Source organism: Aulonocara sp. 'chitande type north' Nkhata Bay, linkage group LG17 (genome assembly GCF_057382095.1).
Source record: "Aulonocara sp. 'chitande type north' Nkhata Bay isolate Kocher_YH1m ecotype deep benthic linkage group LG17, A_spYH_male_GT1.1, whole genome shotgun sequence".
NCBI classification, from domain to species: Eukaryota; Metazoa; Chordata; class Actinopteri; order Cichliformes; family Cichlidae; genus Aulonocara; species Aulonocara sp. 'chitande type north' Nkhata Bay.
In genome coordinates, this window is record NC_141360.1 from 34370366 (window position 1) to 34388246 (window position 17881).

At 40.4% G+C, this 17881-nt stretch overlaps 1 protein-coding gene across 12 annotated transcripts in view; it reads right to left on the reverse strand.

Moving 5' to 3' along the window:
- nrcama (neuronal cell adhesion molecule a) overlaps window positions 1–17881 on the reverse strand; it is a 64898-nt gene that overhangs the window by 33152 nt on the left and 13865 nt on the right. For all 12 annotated transcript variants that reach the window (XM_086268122.1, XM_086268114.1, XM_086268113.1 and 9 more), the window contains exon 2: window positions 4448–4497. The gene's annotated coding sequence lies outside the window, so the exon portion shown is untranslated. The remainder of the gene's footprint in view (window positions 1–4447; window positions 4498–17881) is intronic.

Sequence of the window (17881 nt, forward strand, 5' to 3'; positions counted from 1 at the left end):
ACAGTGCTACAATGTGACAGGGCATGAACCCAGCTGGGCTTGTAACCGAGCCAAGATTCATTGGTATTCCTCTGGGGTTACTGCTAGGTAAAAGATATCAATAGATGCACATGGCCTTGGTACGTGACTCTGACATGACTTACTGTGTGGGGTCCTATAATTTATTTTGTTTCCAGCATGTGGCTGTTTTTATCCTTTGGGGCAAGACTGTTACACCTTTAACTTATTCCCACATATGGCTCTTGCAGTGGTGACATAACAAAAATAGTCACATTGTCAAACCGATGGCAGGCTAACTGACAGTCCGATCGGGGCAGGAGGGGAGAATGAAATGATTAGGGAGAAAGAAGAAAGTGGGAAATTTTTAAGGCGGAACGGGCTGAAATGTTGACAGGATGGGACGGGGGAGGGGACTGATTGACAGTGTTATAGCTGCACAACAAGCTGGCATGCCCCTTTTTTTTCTCCTCCACCCATCTGTTCGCAAGGATTACTCATAGAGACGGGTGGACAGGAGGAGAGAGGAAGCTGGAGGAAGAGGGCAGGGAGGAGAGGAGATCCATCATCGCAACCTGCGATAACTGAATTCAAACCACTTTTCCATGACTTCTTTTCAGTTAAATAAACTGCTGCGATAATGACTCACTGTTAAAATTATGGCTCACTGCAATATAGTAGAGGGCTCTCATGGGACTATTGAGGTAACAATGATAGTGCCGGAAGGTGGAAACACTGTAGTGATGTGTTATGTAATTGCTGAGTGTGCTCTACTTACTAAGACTATTGCTCCCCAGAATGCTGTATAGCAGTGGCCTGTTGGCTGTGCCACTCACAAGCCATTATATTTGCTGCTCAGTATTTATTATTTTTTGTATTTATTTATTTTTTTCCTGTCTTGCAATGCAGATTTACGTTCCTAAGTGGACCTCAGTATTTGCTCAGTATTACAAAAGCAATCACATTCTTTCCAGCCTTCTAACATTTATACATTACTACTTGAGAATGACTGTAAAACTCACTGCACTGTTAATCTGAATGTGTTAATTCGCATCAATGCACCACGCTCCTGTCTGTTTGTGTGTCCTCTGCATGTGCACTGGAGTGTGCTGATTATCAGGTGAGCAGCAGATGATGCCAGGACATGTGGCTGCTATTTATCCAGTCATAAACAATCCCCTGTGTTCAAACAGTTGCTGAGTAATTACACTAACCCGTGCTGGCCTTTTAGGCTGTGGATTTATGGGGACTTTGGCTGTTTTTATTATGTGACCTTAAGGATTTTCCATGTTTACACTTGAATCTGTTCCCAAAAAACCTTTTATAGCTGACCTGTGAATGTCTCAGATAACCATACTACTCTAAACAAAATCAAACTTAAATGATCTGTTATAATAATTTTCATGTCTTGCACTCGAGTAGCTTTACATGATTCACAGTTTCACAGTTCAAAACAATTGTCGAAAATAGGGCACTTCAGCTACTTTCACACTCCTTTTAAACCAGCTGTCTTCTGATTGGCTTCCCCATTGTAAACAAAAGGGTTGACCAGGGTTATGGGTGGTGCTGTGTCCCAGAGATAACCATATTAGGGATATCTACTCTTACTGACAGCATACAGAGCCAAGAGTAGAAAAAACAGTCTAAAACTGAGCGTTTCGAGCTTGAGCTTTTGGCCCATAGAGTTTACTCGCACATAGGCTAATGGGGTTGTCGTAGCTATTCAGAGGTTACAGCATCCACAAGGTTTATTCTAGTGTTCTAGGTTTTCTTACTTGTACTTGCTGAGTGTACAGGGAGTGCAGAATTATTAGGCAAATGAGTATTTTGTCCACATCATCCTCTTCATGCATGTTGTCTCACTCCAAGCTGTATAGGCTCGAAAGCCTACTACCAATTAAGCATATTAGGTGATGTGCATCGCTGTAATGAGAAGGGGTGTGGTCTAATGACATCAACACCCTATATCAGGTGTGCATAATTATTAGGCAACGTCCTTTCCTTTGGCAAAATGGGTCAAAAGAAGGACTTGACAGGCTCAGAAAAGTCAAAAATAGTGAGATATCTTGCAGAGGGATGCAGCAGTCTCAAAATTGCAAAGCTTCTGAAGCGTGATCATCGAACAATCAAGCGTTTCATTCAAAATAGTCAACAGGGTTGCAAGAAGCGTGTGGAAAAACCAAGGCACAAAATAACTGCCCATGAACTGAGAAAAGTCAAGCGTGCAGCTGCCAAGATGCCACTTGCCACCAGTTTGGCCATATTTCAGAGCTGCAACATCACTGGAGTGCCCAAAAGCACAAAGTGTGCAATACTCAAAGACATGGCCAAGGTAAGAAAGGCTGAAAGACGACCACCACTGAACAAGACACACAAGCTGAAACATCAAGACTGAGCCAAGAAATATCTCAAGACTGGTTTTTCTAAGGTTTTATGGACTGATGAAATGAGAGTGAGTCTTGATGGGCCAGATGGATGGGCCCGTGGCTGGATTGGTAAAGGGCAGAGAGCTCCAGTCCGACTCAGACGCCAGCAAGGTGGAGGTGGAGTACTGGTTTGGGCTGGTATCATCAAAGATGAGCTTGTGGGGCCTTTTCAGGTTGAGGATGGAGTCAAGCTCAACGCCCAGTCCTACTGCCAGTTTCTGGAAGACACCTTCTTCAAGCAGTGGTACAGGAAGAAGTCTGCATCCTTCAAGAAAAACATGATTTTCATGCAGGACAATGCTCCATCACACGCGTCCAAGTACTCCACAGCGTGGCTGGCAAGAAAGGGTATAAAAGAAGAAAAACTAATGACATGGCCTCCTTGTTCACCTGATCTGAAACCCATTGAGAACCTGTGGTCCATCATCAAATGTGAGATTTACAAGGAGGGAAAACAGTACACCTCTCTGAACAGTGTCTGGGAGGCTGTGGTTGCTGCTGCTGGTGAACAGATCAAAACACTGACAGAATCCATGGATGGCAGGCTTTTGAGTGTCCTTGCAAAGAAAGGTGGCTATATTGGTCGCTGATGTGTTTTTGTTTTGTTTTTGAATGTCAGAAATGTATATTTGTGAATGTGGAGATGTTATATTGGTTTCACTGGTAAAAATAAATAATTGAAATGGGTATATATTTGTTTTTTGTTAAGTTGCCTAATAATTATGCACAGTAATAGTCACCTGCACACACAGATATCCCCCTAAAATAGCTAAAACTAAAAACAAACTAAAAACTACTTCCAAAAACATTCAGCTTTGATATTAATGAGTTTTTTGGGTTCATTGAGAACATGGTTGTTGTTCAATAATAAAATTATTTCTCAAAAATACAACTTGCCTAATAATTCTGCACTCCCTGTATACACTGCAGATACAAACAGGGCAGAGCCAAGACTGCAAAGGGTATCAGTCACTGCCAGCTGTGAGTCATGCTCAACACTCAGCACTTTTCATCTATGCTAACTGACCTTTTTATTTGAAGTACAGCCAGGGATTGAGCCGCTTATAAAGTTCATAAAATGATCTGTCATGTGTATGTACAAATTATATTTGTAGGTCTGTTAGAGTCATACATTCGAGTAATATATACGTCTGTCAGAAAGGAAAAAAATATGTATTTAGCGTATAATTGCAACCAAGTGGAGTTTATGGCTTTGCAAAAACTGCAGTAGCTCCTTGAAGTGATACTAACCGTAACACAATGGGAGCATATTACTAAGACGAAAATATAAAAAGAAATGCCAACTGAAAAAAAGCACTAGAACAGACATGCCATCAGCAAAAACTGGGGCTGGGGTATTCGAAGAAGAAGCTGGCTGACACATTCAGTAACATCATTGTGCACACGTAGCATGTAGCTGCAGTAGCATTACAAGTGAATAAGAGCAAAGCATAAGCACGTTTTATAGTCACTGAACCTGGGTGACCCTCTTCTTCTACTCTATAGGTAGAAGCATTATTCTCTCAGTTATACACATAGACAATTAGAATAACTGAGGAAATTTAAAATCAACATTTCAAAAGATGTTTCACAATTGTTAAGAAAATGATGTGAACAAGCAGCCACTTGCTCAACCTGTTCTCAGAGAAGAGTAACACAAACAGATTTTTGAATCATATTTACAGAAGAAGAATGGGTCAGCATCCCGAGAATGTCACATGTCACTCACATTGGAATAACCGGAACCAACCATCATTCAAACTCACAATTTCATCATATATATAGAACTCGTTCAGACTGCTGTCTCCTCTCATGCTGCCATATCATCAACTACATAATGACATAATCTTAGCTACCCATTAATGGCTTAAACCTCTCCCTATATAATGATTTTTTACATCTCTATGCTACTTTTAAATTCAATAATATATCACTCATTAAAGAGAGAACAATGTAAATTGGCACATCGTGGAGAAAATGTAGTCAAGCAGTCAAAATATACTCAGAAGCAATCTCTGACTCACCTCCGAGGATTTATTCTCAGCTGCTGTTTGTCTTCAACGGATATTTCAACCTGAAAAAACAAGACGAAAATGACTATAAATAAGGAGTTTACCTCAGATTAGAAATACTATAAATAATTAACGTCTAAGCATTCATGGGGAATGACGCTGACTCCTTTGACATTATGTAGCAAGGGTGCTTTTACTGCATAATATTTGGCAAAGAAATTATAAGTCTATTTAAAGTCTATCACAGCTTCCATTTATGCCAACTCAGACCAGAAACCTAATCAGCATCATGTTAGAGGGAAGGATTTGGAGTTAAAAGACGTGTTCACTGCTCTCAAAAAAGACCTTGGATTTCAAAAAGACTCAGAAGCTTCAATTAACTAAATACACTTGGCAAATGCTTATTTAGACCTCTTTGATTCATTCATTGCACAAGGCCAGTGTTACCCACCAGCACTACATAAATACGTGGGCACCTCCACTTATCTCTCCAGGGAAAACCCAGTAAATGACTGCATATTGCTGAACACAAGGACCTCAATCAATAACCAAAATCTCTCCTGTCATTTTTATTACTTTTATCTCCAGTAGGGACACACGCACAATGAAAGGTTACCCACCACCATACACGCACTTGCACGCAGCGACCTCTGCTTCCCCCAAACGGGCGTCCCTTCGTGACCGTGAATGCATTATCATAATCTCCTGAGAGATACTCCATTCATCTCATATTAGCAAAACAAATGTGACAGACAAAGGACGGTGGCACATTTGGACGTGAAGCCATTAAAACTGTAGTTAGCTCAGATGGGAAAGATGGTGAGTCATGCAATAAAGCGAGGTTGAGCTGTTTGAATTTACTAGATGATGTAAAAAGATGAGAAAGGGTTCTTGATCTATTACTTAGATGCTATCACTTAGAGGAAGAACCTGGATGTTCCAGCCTAAGCCCAAAATGTGATCTGAAGGAAGTCAACAATAAAAAAAGGAAGGCAGTTTGTTGTTGTATAACCTCACCTTATAATTAAACAAACCCTGCATCGATTTCATCTTAATGAAGACGACTGAAAGTGCATTGATTTAAATGTGTCAGGATAAGCTGAATGAATTTTTCATTGTGAACTGATCTGATCCGATTTGAACTGAGCTGCATTGATCTTATCTCAGCTGAGTTGAAACAAATTGAACTGAGACAAAAGGGGGCACAGATCAGGGAAAGAGGAAGAAACAGTGTGAGATGTTAATGAATGGAGGCAGGAATGTAGCAAGACTTATAAAAAAAAGGCAGAGCGAGGACGATGAGGGGGAAAGAGTGCTTTAAGAGAAAGAGAAGAAGAACAAACATTAAAAAATGAAGAGAGAGCGGGAATCAGAAGCATCCATTTTTAATCGGCAAATCTAAAAGCGCTTCATCATCTTAGCGCAAGGAGGGGGATGGAGAGAGATACACATATAGTATAAAAGGAGAGGAGAGGAGAGCTGGGAGGTGCTACAAGAGCAAAGCTAGCAGAGCTGACCCCATGCTCTAGCAGGTTGCCATGGAGACAAAAAAGAGACATGCAGAGAAGAATAAAGAATACAGTTTCCCTTTCAAGAAAACACTTAAACATATGGGGATCAAACCAAACTATAGTAAAACTTTGGGGGTGCATGTAGGTTTGTGTTCAAACAGTCAACTTAGCATAAAGTAAATCTGGTTTCAATAGCTTCATAAATTGGGTGTAAAAATAATGATTATTTGTGAGACCTGGGTTAAGGAGATGGATGGATAGATGGATGGCTCCTTTCAGTGTGGAGCCAGCTGACATACATAGCCAAAACATAAGATCAACTTGGCTCAAACAGAAACACGATTGCTTGTAAAGGTAAAAAAAACAAACAAAAGAAAGAAAAAAATAGAAATAGAAAATTCAATAGAACATTAAATAAATCAGAACCTGTAATTTAGAATAATTTGTTAAAAGAGGTTTCAATATCACCTGTCAACAAGAAAAGAAAACCCCCCAAAAAGCAGAAACTAGAAGATCCTTGTCAGAGCAGCAGATGTACTAGTTAGAAATATTTGAACAGAATTAAGACAAAAAAGTTAAATTAACATCTCAATACATAAAACAGGGATTTCTAAATTTTCAAATGTTTAACCAGCTGCTTGCAGTCTTCCTTTTCCATCGTTTCCACCAAAATCCATAGCCAAAGAATATATAACCGCATCAGTAATTTCAATGCACCATTTGCTTTTCCTTTCACATGAATGAGCGATCCCACGATGCTGGGTTGAGTTTTTTGTTTTCTTAAACACATCACCAGCTGCTAACATCTCATCCTCGCATACCTTTGTAGCCTGGTTTTACTCAACAGAGTGATTTTACCTCAAGTGGTGTAACAAGTTTGTTGTTTCCACCTTTAGCAGTTTTCTTGAATATTTTGAAATGTACTGTGCTTTGTTTGAGGTTATTGACCAAATTCCCTTTTCCTTACTCCTGTAAGAAAAATCTGTATTTTTCACATTCACATTGTTGTTTATCTTTTAATTTCTGTGATTTGCCAAAATTTGTTTTCTCCAGGTGCTTCACTGACTTCATTTTAAACAAATGGGAATTATTTTAAAACCCAGGACAAGAGACAAGTTACCTCACACACAGAACAAAGTCTTAAGTAAACATTTTCACTTCACCTTGAGAAGAATTCATGAAGTAGAAACAGATCTGATCTCAAAGAAACTAAAATAACTCTGTGACAACAGTATGTATGTGAACTGTAAGCTCCGATGATGAAGGCCACTGTTTCTCTACGTATGTGCTTACACCAACTAAACTGTGATCACCATTCTGGATTATTAAAGTCATATATGTGCCAAGGCCTGGTGAAATACCGCTTTGATTTATTATCTAGCTCCTGTTTCAATTAGCCTTCTGAGTTTATGAATCCACCGGGAGCCAGTAAACTGCAAGCATCTAAATGTATCGGTGTGTGGATTTTTCATCCTGTGATAGAATAACTGACCCCAGGCATGAATAGAAATTGTGAGTGTGGGCTGTAATCCCTTAGGCCAAGAGGGCCAGAGCAATCAGCGATGGTGGCAGCTGCCTGAAAAGCACACTTAACACATGCCCTGACTGCCTGGCCTCTTCACTCCCTACCTTTAAAGTAGTGAAATATTGTGTCCAGAAAAGTGTGCCATCAAGTCTTACTCGCTTGCATTTGATCTCCACACACCATCTGACTTGAAGCCAGAGTGGGAGCAGCAAATACAGGCTTTCGGTCCCACAACAACAATAAGAAAGAGTTGCAGGTATTTGCGACCATGTTTTGGTTTCATTGTGAAATGAGAAGAAAAAAAAAACAACAAAAAACGAGTGCTTCCATTGGATGTAGCACCCGAACAGTGACAAATGTCTATCTATAGATGCTTTTTTGTGCACTTTTTCAGACATACCATCTGTGCGTAATGACATTTTGCTGTGATTGTTTACTACCGTGATTGTGCCCATGCACATCAGTCTACATGTTCCTTTAGAGACAGAAAATGACAAATGACCTTATTAAGATGCTAGCCTGGTTGGGTTCAGTGGACCGATTCATAGTGTTGTATAGATGTATAGCTCCCTTGGGCAAAGAGAAATTAAAACTGTATTAGATTTTTTTTTTTAAGCAAATCCCACCATTAATACAAGTACTGCAGTTTAAATGTTGAAGATACCACCAGTTCCTGTCAGGCTGAACCTCTTTCAGTTTACAGCTTATGCAGTCCAGACAGATGGAAATTATATAATGGTATTTCTTATGATCCGGCTACATTAAAAAAGGCCACAAGTCAGTGTCAGTTTGACCTTTCAGACTGCTTTTGAAGCCTCCCCCACAACAATTTAAACCCATACATTCCCTTGTAATGGTTGTGTGTGTGCTAGAGACACAGACTGAAAGGGAGGGTTGGTTACCATGACTGTTCTAAGGGGTTTTTAATTTTAACAGTCTGTGAGCATCCTTCAGATGACAGACAGCACACATAGTCCAGTCCCACACAGAAAAGGGCCGCCAAAGAGGAGCTGGTTTTAATCAGAGAGATTTATAACCTCCCGCAAGTTTATTTCTTCCTTCAGAGGTTAAAGAGGCAGTTCTCCAATCTGTGCTTTTCCCACTCGACACCGCACAGCGCACTCAATGGAGTCATCAAGAATGTCAAACATACACACAGAGACGGAGGAGAAAGAAAGATAAATCAAGATTAAAGAACAGCAGGAAGCAGCTTTTTAGTTTCATTGGCTGATTCTCTACTGAGCTTTCTGCAGCTGGGTGATGCATACTGTAAAAAAAGAAATCCAGGTATGAGCTCTCTGGGGATTGATCCAATCAACAAACTCATCTCAAAGTCCCAGCAGAAGGATGAAAGCACGAGTGAAGCAGGGAGGGAGTAAAAACGTGTTTGGAGCAGCAGAAGAAGAAACAGGCCGACTGTAGGGAAAGAAATGATGTGCAAGATGAGCCAATGAGCCAAAACTGGTGTAGATGAAATACTCTGACTCTGATTTAACAGTCAAGTCACAGTAAGAGGGTTGTGAGTGTCTGGATTCCTGCAGGCTTTATATGGAAATGCTCATTTGGGCTGTAAAACTTAATTTAACATAAACATGCACTCCTACCCCTAAAGCTTTAACATTTTACTTCCTTCACAGGCCACAGATCTATGCAATTAAGCACCTTGTTTGAGTTTACTATTCAGTGACACTCCACAAGAGATAACAGCTGCTCTATCAATCTGACAAGAATCTTATGATGTCCTAAATTAACTATTATTACAGATTTCAATAACAAACTTAGAACATGAAAGCAAAGACCACACTGCAAAAATCTTTATCTACAGGAGTTTTTAGACTGCAGGACTTTTTTCATAATCCATGTTATTGCTGAGGGATTTGCCTTTTTTGGTGTGAAACTGAAGAACTACATTTGTTGTGGTCTTTTATGGTCTAGCAGGCTAAGTGCTCTCCCAGCACGGTCGACACTTAAGTGCTTACACTAAGTGTTCTAACCAAGCGGCAACATCGGGGCTGAATGAAACCAACATGGTGGTTTGTTTATTTGTCACTTAAAACTGACTTCACATAAACTAATCTTTTCTGTTAAAAGGCCCAAACATAGCATAGATCAGAATATTTATGAAAAATAAATGTGGTTATAGCGTTGTACAAAATATAGTTTTCATCTCTCAATCGAAATTTCCTTTCATAACAACTTTTTATTTTTCAGCTACATATGTCTTATATAAGTTATGCATTATTTTTGATGGGCATGTCTGTGCTGACCACTGTTTGTCTACTACAGTAGGTGTCCATTCAATCAAACTGATCTGTCAATGAGCCGTAGGTTTGAGTACCAACTTAAATGGTAAATGGGCTGGTACTTATATAACACCTTTGTTCTCAAATTGAGACCAAAAAAGCACTTCCTAATAAAAGTCTCATTTGCACAGACTCACACATGGATGCATCAGGCTCAATTGAACATTCAGTAAGAATACTTCAACATGTAGATGGAAGAAGTCGATGGATCAATCTACCAACCTTGGTAGATGATCCACTCCCATTCCTAAAGTACCGTTTCACACTAAATCAGCTGGTTCCAAACCTCAGAGCACACCGGGGTTAGAGGAATAAAGACAGCGAGGGGATGTGTGGTCACTCCTGTGACATGTTGAAACCAAACAAACACGTGGGTCAATGGTGGCGGTGGCAAACCAAAAACTGATATGTCAGGTGTGGTTACACTTTTCAAAACTCAGTGCAGAAAATGCTTTCTTTAACATCTTTATTGCAGAATGTAAAGCTGGGTATGGCAACGCATCCAACCTGAAGAAAACCCTGGTAAAACCCAAAATACAACTAAAAGCTGAGTGTACTGGATTTGAAGCTAAATTCATTGACACGCATGCTAACTTCAGTCTACCTGTTCTCTAGCATAGATCAAGCTGAGCCCCTATCATAAACAAACATGTTATGTCAGATAGTATGTCTGAAACCTTAACATTTAACTCTAATCGGTAATCAAATACCATGTAAAATTATAACATATTATCACTGTAAGAGTCATGCCAACATCACAGACCTTTTTCAGGCAGTTTCCTTTGAAAGTACTAGTACCGGATTTTGTTACTTTTATATTTAAAACAAATTCCACACCAAATCCTTCTGTGCTGTTACTTTCTGGAGCATTTTGGATCTGCTGTTTCATTCATTGTATCAAAAATACTATTTAAGAAGTCAGTGCTCCGCTTTCTGGTCAGTAAAATTTTTGTATTATTTTATCCACGTCTGCACTAATTAGCAAGTATCTTTATCTGCGCATCTTGCTAACCAAGTTGGTTATATCCACTCCAAATACGGTTAGTTCACACTCAACAAATTGCAATATTAGAGCTTCAAAACAGCACTCCACACCCATCTTTTATATCTTTTACAGTATATGGGTCACACACATGTATAAATAACCTTAAACCACCATTTAAAAAAACTTGTGTAAACGTTAACAAAAGGCTGAAAATTTGAACAACAGCTCTTAATGTAGGGCTTAAAAAACACACAAACACAAGAGTACTGGGTTGACAGTGAAGTTGGGGCTATTAAGCCTGCATGCAACTAAAGAAATAGAACACCATTTTCACTGGCATACCAACAAATGACCAGCTTTAATCAATTCAGCATACATTAGAGCTAATATATAATGATATATTGAAGGTTATATAGTTCTTGGGGTAGGCCCCACTACACAAACACAGCCTTCATCACAAGTAAAGCAGCGCAGTAAAAGAGCTGCGCATTTGTATTGAAAGAGACCTTTTAGTCACCCTTTCTGGTGAATGAGGCACAGGTCTAAACCAGTATTGGACATTGTGAGAACAATTTGGTTTCAAAATATCTTGAATATGCATTACAGTATGACTGCTATAAAAAACTAGGCCGCACAGAGCTTTAACTAGTGTCGCCATAGAGAGTGTCAAACAGAGTAGCATATGAAAACTTAACAGAGTAGGATGCAACACGTCAGAAACATGCTGAAAAAAGTCCATACAGCCAGAACCCCGGAGACCCTCTTAACGAAAGCAACAACACAAAAGGGATGTAAGGAAAAGCAAAGATGGAGACAGATGTAGAACTAAGCAATGAGAGTGAAAACGAGTGGAGGACACTGAGAAACAGAACGGTGGAAATGAGAGTGTGAGGAACAAAAGGCTTGTTTAAAAAAGGGTGAGCAAACAGCAGAGGTATATGGCCCTATAGGACGCCTTGGAGACATCTAATATTGACTGCACGTCTTCCACCTCACACAGAAAAAGGCAGAAGAAGAGCAGATGAGGATTGAGGCCTCCTAATATTAGTAACAGAAGTGGAGAGGGATTTCTCTAAGTGATCTCATTAATTTAGAACTCCTCAAATACAAAAAAAAAAGTTCTCAGGCTTAAAGCTGTGATGAGGAAGTGAGAAGCTCATACAAAGGCTTTCTGTGTCAGCAAAGTGCAGATCTGCCTGGCAGTGTGCTGTAACCAAGAGATTAAAGCAAATGGGATATCACTTTTTCCCTTTGGTTTAAGACAGGCACCGCATGAAGACTGATGCTTGATTGTAGCTTTATCAGACTAAGAAGCACATTTCTCCCTCTCCTGTCAGTCTTACTCCAGACAAACGAACACCTTGGAGGAACAGCCATCCTGCACAGGAGACTCTAGCTCCTGTTTATTAGTGTGTTTATTAGGATGTGCTTACTGAAAGCACAGCAGGTGTGGTATTCATACATGTGCCCTAGCATTATGTTATGAATGATTTTTCTAGTTAAAAATAAAAATATTAAGCACCTATTTTTTAACCTATTCTTTTCCATTTATGTTACATAGTCAGTGTAATGAGGCAATGTTAAAAAGGATTATGTTCAGGGACTAAATACCCGTGGCTAAGTGCTTTAAAAGGCCACTTCAGGGATCTGAACAGTGACTAAATAAGATTTGAAAACACTCAATCAAGCTGTGGCTTAGCTATTAATTAATTGTTTATTTAAGATATCAGCCCAGCCTATATCTTATTGGAACGATAATGTCCTTTAAAAAGTCGATATGCCAGCCAGGCCTCATGAACGTTTGTGAAATACTCACAAAGAGAATTCTATGCGGATTTTTTTTGCATGTTTGTTTACAATTTTTACATTTTTTAATGCAATATAGAACATATTTTATGTTAGGTACATTTAAAAAGTATGTGACAGGCATTTTATTTTAAATGAACCTTCAATATTTTTGTAAAGGTAATCAACTCATATGTGGAGTTCCTCAGGGCTCCGTGCTGGAACCTATTCTGTTTTTAATATATATTTTTCCTTTAAGATAATACAGCAGTTTCCTGATGTAAAAAGATTTATCTTATCATCTTTTTGCTGACAACATTCAGCTAAACCATTCATTTAAGCCTTCTGAAGTTAATAAGCTCTCCGCTCTGATTGACTGTTTAACCAACATTAAACAATGGTTGAACAACAATTGCTTACAGCTAAACCCAGACAAAACAGAAACTTTGATTATTGCACCAGACAGCGCAATACCTGATATTAAACAGTGACTGGGTGATTTAGGTTCCTCACAGAAGCATAACCTTAGAAATCTAGGTGTTATTTTTGATGAAGCTTTTTCTTTGGAGGAACATTTAAATCAGATATTAAGAACCTGTTTTTCTCAATTGAGGAACATTTCAAAACTTAGATCCATCGTGTCAACAAGTGAACTTGAGATGATAATCCATGCTTTTATCTCTACAAGACTCGACTACTGTAACAGTCTGTTCACTTGTCTAAACAAGAAAGGGCTAGCTCATCTAAAGGTTGTTCAAAAGTCTGCAGTGAGGCTACTGACCCGTTTGAACAAGGGAGCTCACATGACCCCTGTTTTAAAGTCGCTACACTGGCTACCAATCAGATTTAGGTTTGTCTTTCTGTGAACCCCTCTTTCCGGGGAAAGCTCTAAAATGTGTACTTGAGCTCCATATCACTCTCACTGAACAAGAACAAAGCAGGGGGATATCTAAGCAGCAGCAGAGCTTTGCCATAAATGCATTAACATGTTTGTCTGTTTTTCTTCTGCATTTCGAAGTGCTATATTTGTTTATTGGCCATGGGGTCAAATAAATCTCAGTTGCCGCTCGCAAGGCTTTCAGTTCTGTGGCTCTCGGCTTTGTTAATGTGACAACGTTGTCTGGGATAACAAAGGAAGGCTAATGTGCAAATTTGCCTGACGCCTTCCTATTATCTGACAGCCATGAGTCATGCCCTCACCTGTGCAGAAAATTATGACGCTTGGTATAACTTATTTGGATGCTTTCATGGTTCAGTGATACAGTGATGCTGTTGTTTCCTTGCTGCAGTGTGCAGGACCACTGTTGCATGAACTGGACACAGATGATTCCATACAGTGCATACACTTGGCTCACACACACTGCAAACCTCCTTTATTTGGTTCCTACCTTTGCCTTGATTTTGATTAAACAAATTCTTAATCAAACAACATTGATCTAAAGTCAAATTCTAGCACACAAAATAAACCAGACAGCAAACATCAGTCTGAGACCTACAAACCTATCAAAGATTGGCAGGTTTGAAACAGGCTAATATCACACTTCTGCCATCATTTGGATAAAGCTGTTAAGGTATTTTGATACATTTGTGACACTGTAGATAATAGACTGTGTCTGTGTCCCAGTAGCCTCATTCTTTGACACCAATCTCAGTACTATTGGGGACTTGCTATATCTATCTTTTAACACCTTTCCATGGCTTATGGAGGAGATTTAAAGATTTCATGTGTTGTTTCTTTCACTTCTCCAAACCTCTTATCATTCCTCATAAGACTAGCAAAAACCTCGTTTTGGGCCAGGTCTACAAATCTGTCCATTCCAGCAAATCATCAGCACTGTGACTATAAAAGGCAGCTGTGCTGCTAAAAAAAGCAAATGGTCCAGTAAAATGGAAACATGGGCATAGCAGGAGTAATGACAAGTCACAAGCACGATTAACACCATTGTTGAACTGTGTCGAGCTAGGCATGGTTTAATAATATTCATGACTTGTATTCTCAGTATTCTATAGTGTAGTTTGTTTTTGTATTTCACCATGGCCACACATCACGGCTGACTGGTTAGGGTGACATTTTAGGGCTGTTAAATTAAGTAACTTCAGACTGGATACTATGCTACAAAAAAGTAGTTATATCAATAAAGTAGCAAATGGTTTACTGACATTTATGTAAAGATGCCAATTTTTACATAGTGATGAATCCACGCAAGCAAAGTGCACTTAGTCTGTTAAGCATTTTAGCATCTTTGAGCACACTGCTTTGGATTTACATTGGAAAATTTGTGTGAAACAGTTGATGAAAACTTTAAAAAGTATTAGTACTATTTGAGCACAATTACTTAAATAATACTGCCACACTGCAGTAATTCAAATAACCCCTCATTACAACCAAGGTATGCAGAATACTATAATTTTATTGTAACAGTTTGGGCCTGTTAGTACCAACTGAACATCTTTTAAATATCATACTTTGCCAATAGACAGAATAAAACATGGACCTATCTTCCTTGTCGGAAGAAAAGGAGCTATAGAAGTCTGTGTTGTCCTGTGAAAACACTTTCCTGATGAGTTTATGGGCTTAGTCACTTGTTTGGCCGAGATCAATAACACCAGGGAAAACTAGGACTACTGGACTTAGCAAAGTAGCAGACCCCAGCAGCATGCTGTCAGCACATCTCACATAACACACACACAAAGAAGCAGAGATTATTCAGTTCTGCCCACGGGGCTTCACTGCCTTGTTGGAGAGTGGAGCTGAGCCCATGGTAGGCGAGACAGCATGGACCCAGCTGTAAAAGAGAGGCTGTAGCTATCTCTATAGAATGACCCTAGTCAGCAGTTTAGTACTACTAAAAACAGATGCTGTCAGAACTAATGAGTGTAGCTCGCAGCATTGCAGCTCAGGGTTTACATTGGGACAGTCCACAACAGAATGCCTTCTATTTACTAGTTGTTTGTAATCCTGATATAATACTTTGTTCAAAAGAGAAATAACTAAAACAGTGTGTTGTGCAGGAAAGTCCTGCTTTCTCTTGCTCATTGCAATATGGTTGACAATGATAATAACAGCAGGAAAGATTTGGGCAATCAAAGACACACTGAGTTAACCCACTCTACTCAATGCAGTGTTAATGAGGTTGTGAAGGAAACATGGGGCAAAGTGTTCAGCTGCACTGATGCACTCCTGGTCCCTAACCCTAATCCCAGAATCAATACTCTTCATGTCTAGATGTGATTTGAATGCATCCGCAACTAGATGTCCTGATACTTATGGATTTGTGATGCCAGGTCCACATCATCAAACAGAAGGGTGTTAATGAAAATGTCTACATACTAGTATGTGATTATATTTTGAAGTATTAAAAACTAAAAACAAAACAAACATATTCTCAGACAGAGAATAGCAGAACCACTACCCTAATGTGAGCCTGTATCCAGCTACCATTTCACAGAGAGGCAAACAACAGTATATCGCCACCACTTCAAAATGTGCCTCTATAACATGGACGATTGCAAGTGCAAGTGACAAGAGGGGAAAAGCACTCAATAATTCATTATTCAGTTCAGTGTCTTTTAGCCTGGCTTTGATTCACCAAGAAGCAATGCTCCTAAGCAAGGAGATAAGATACATATTTGCATGTTTTTGCATTTCCTGGATGCTACAGTCATAGCTCCTAGGCTGTCTGCAGCATAAACCCCTATGTTGAAGTCAGGAACATTACAGGCTACATCATCATAAACCTGAGCCTACTAAAAACGCATGGCATGAGCTACTGCCTCTTCTCCTCAGAAGCTGCTCTCTGAGGCACAAAATAATTTTTATTTAGATATAACTGGAAATTGCACTTATGAAAATTCATGTCAAATGTGCACAGGAGGATCTGGTGACAGCCTCCAGGGATGGCAGAGGGCAGCCAATGGTTTTTTTGGGCTGTGTTAATTACCCTCTGCGCAGCCTTCCTGTTCTCAGTAGTGGGCCCTGAGTACCAACCACCCCTGAGCATGCTCTCCACTGAGGAGCGGTAGAAGGCCAGCAACAGCTTCTGATCCAGGTTATTCTTCCTCAGGACACAGAGGAAGTAGACCGTCTCTGATGTGCTGAGACACTATCCACTCAAAACACTTCATGACTACAGACATGAGGGCTATAGGTCTCATCAAGGCTGTCGTTTTGGTGATGGGAATGATAGTGGAGGCATTCATATAGGTGGAAACGGTGGAATAGCCTGGTGAGGATCCCTGCCAGTTGGTCTGCGCAGGCTTTAACCACAGCCCCAGCCTCTCACCATCCTCCTGACCTCATGTTTCTAGAAGAACCCTCTTTACTCAGGTTGAGTAAAGAGGGTGTTTAACTGCTCTGCGTTTGAGGCTGCTGTCAGGGGTTGGGGGGGCTCTGGCATTTGTAGTTGATTTGTAGTAGATGAGGGCCTGGTTGGCTCTCCTCACAGGGGTTGTTGTCTGTGAAGAAGCCTCTATCCTCGTCCTGATGACCTCCATGGCCTGTTTGATGCCCAGCCTCATGTTGGCTCTGGCAGTGCTGTACAGAGAACTGTCCCTCCGCCTGAAGGCTGCGTTACGAGTTCTAATCAGAGCCTGTACATCACTCTTCATCCAAGGATTTCGGTTAGGAAAAGCCCAGATGGTTTTGGTCACTGTCATATTATCTACACAGCACTAACTGTAGAAAAGTACAGACTGAGTGAAGGTCTCCAGTCTGTCAGATCAAAACAGTCCTGTAGCTGGAGGAGAGCATCATCTGGTCACGTTTTAATGACCTGGGTACTTGGAGGGGTTTGTTTCCTGAGGGGGGTGTAGGCAGGGATGAGGACCAGAGAGTGGTGTTCAGATTGTCCTAGGGCGGGAGCCATGTTGCTCTGTAGACCTGCTCGTTGTTACTGTACACATGGCCCAGTGTCCTGTAAAACATACCTTGTCCCCAGCAACAATATGAACATCCTCCGGGTGTGTGGTTGAGTGCTGAGTTAACGTTAGCATTGGGGGGGGGGGGGATGTAAATAATGATAACTATGGCTACTGTCAGCTTGCGAGGTAGATAGAAGGGCCTGCATTGAATGACCAGGCCTTTAGGTCTGGTGAGCAGTGACTGTCTATAATTCTACTGTCATGGCACCAGTCCTGAAGCACATAAGCACAGAGCCAACAACCTCTTCCCTTACGCGAGTCTTTGATGCAGCCCTGGCTGTGTAGGGTCCAGCACGGTAACTCCACTGAGCCATTGGGGATGTTTGGATGGAGCCATGATGGTGGTTTCTGTTGTTATCTTCACAGCTGGACGCGATAGCCAGCTCTGCATCCCTGCTTTTGGTCCCTCTCCCCCGC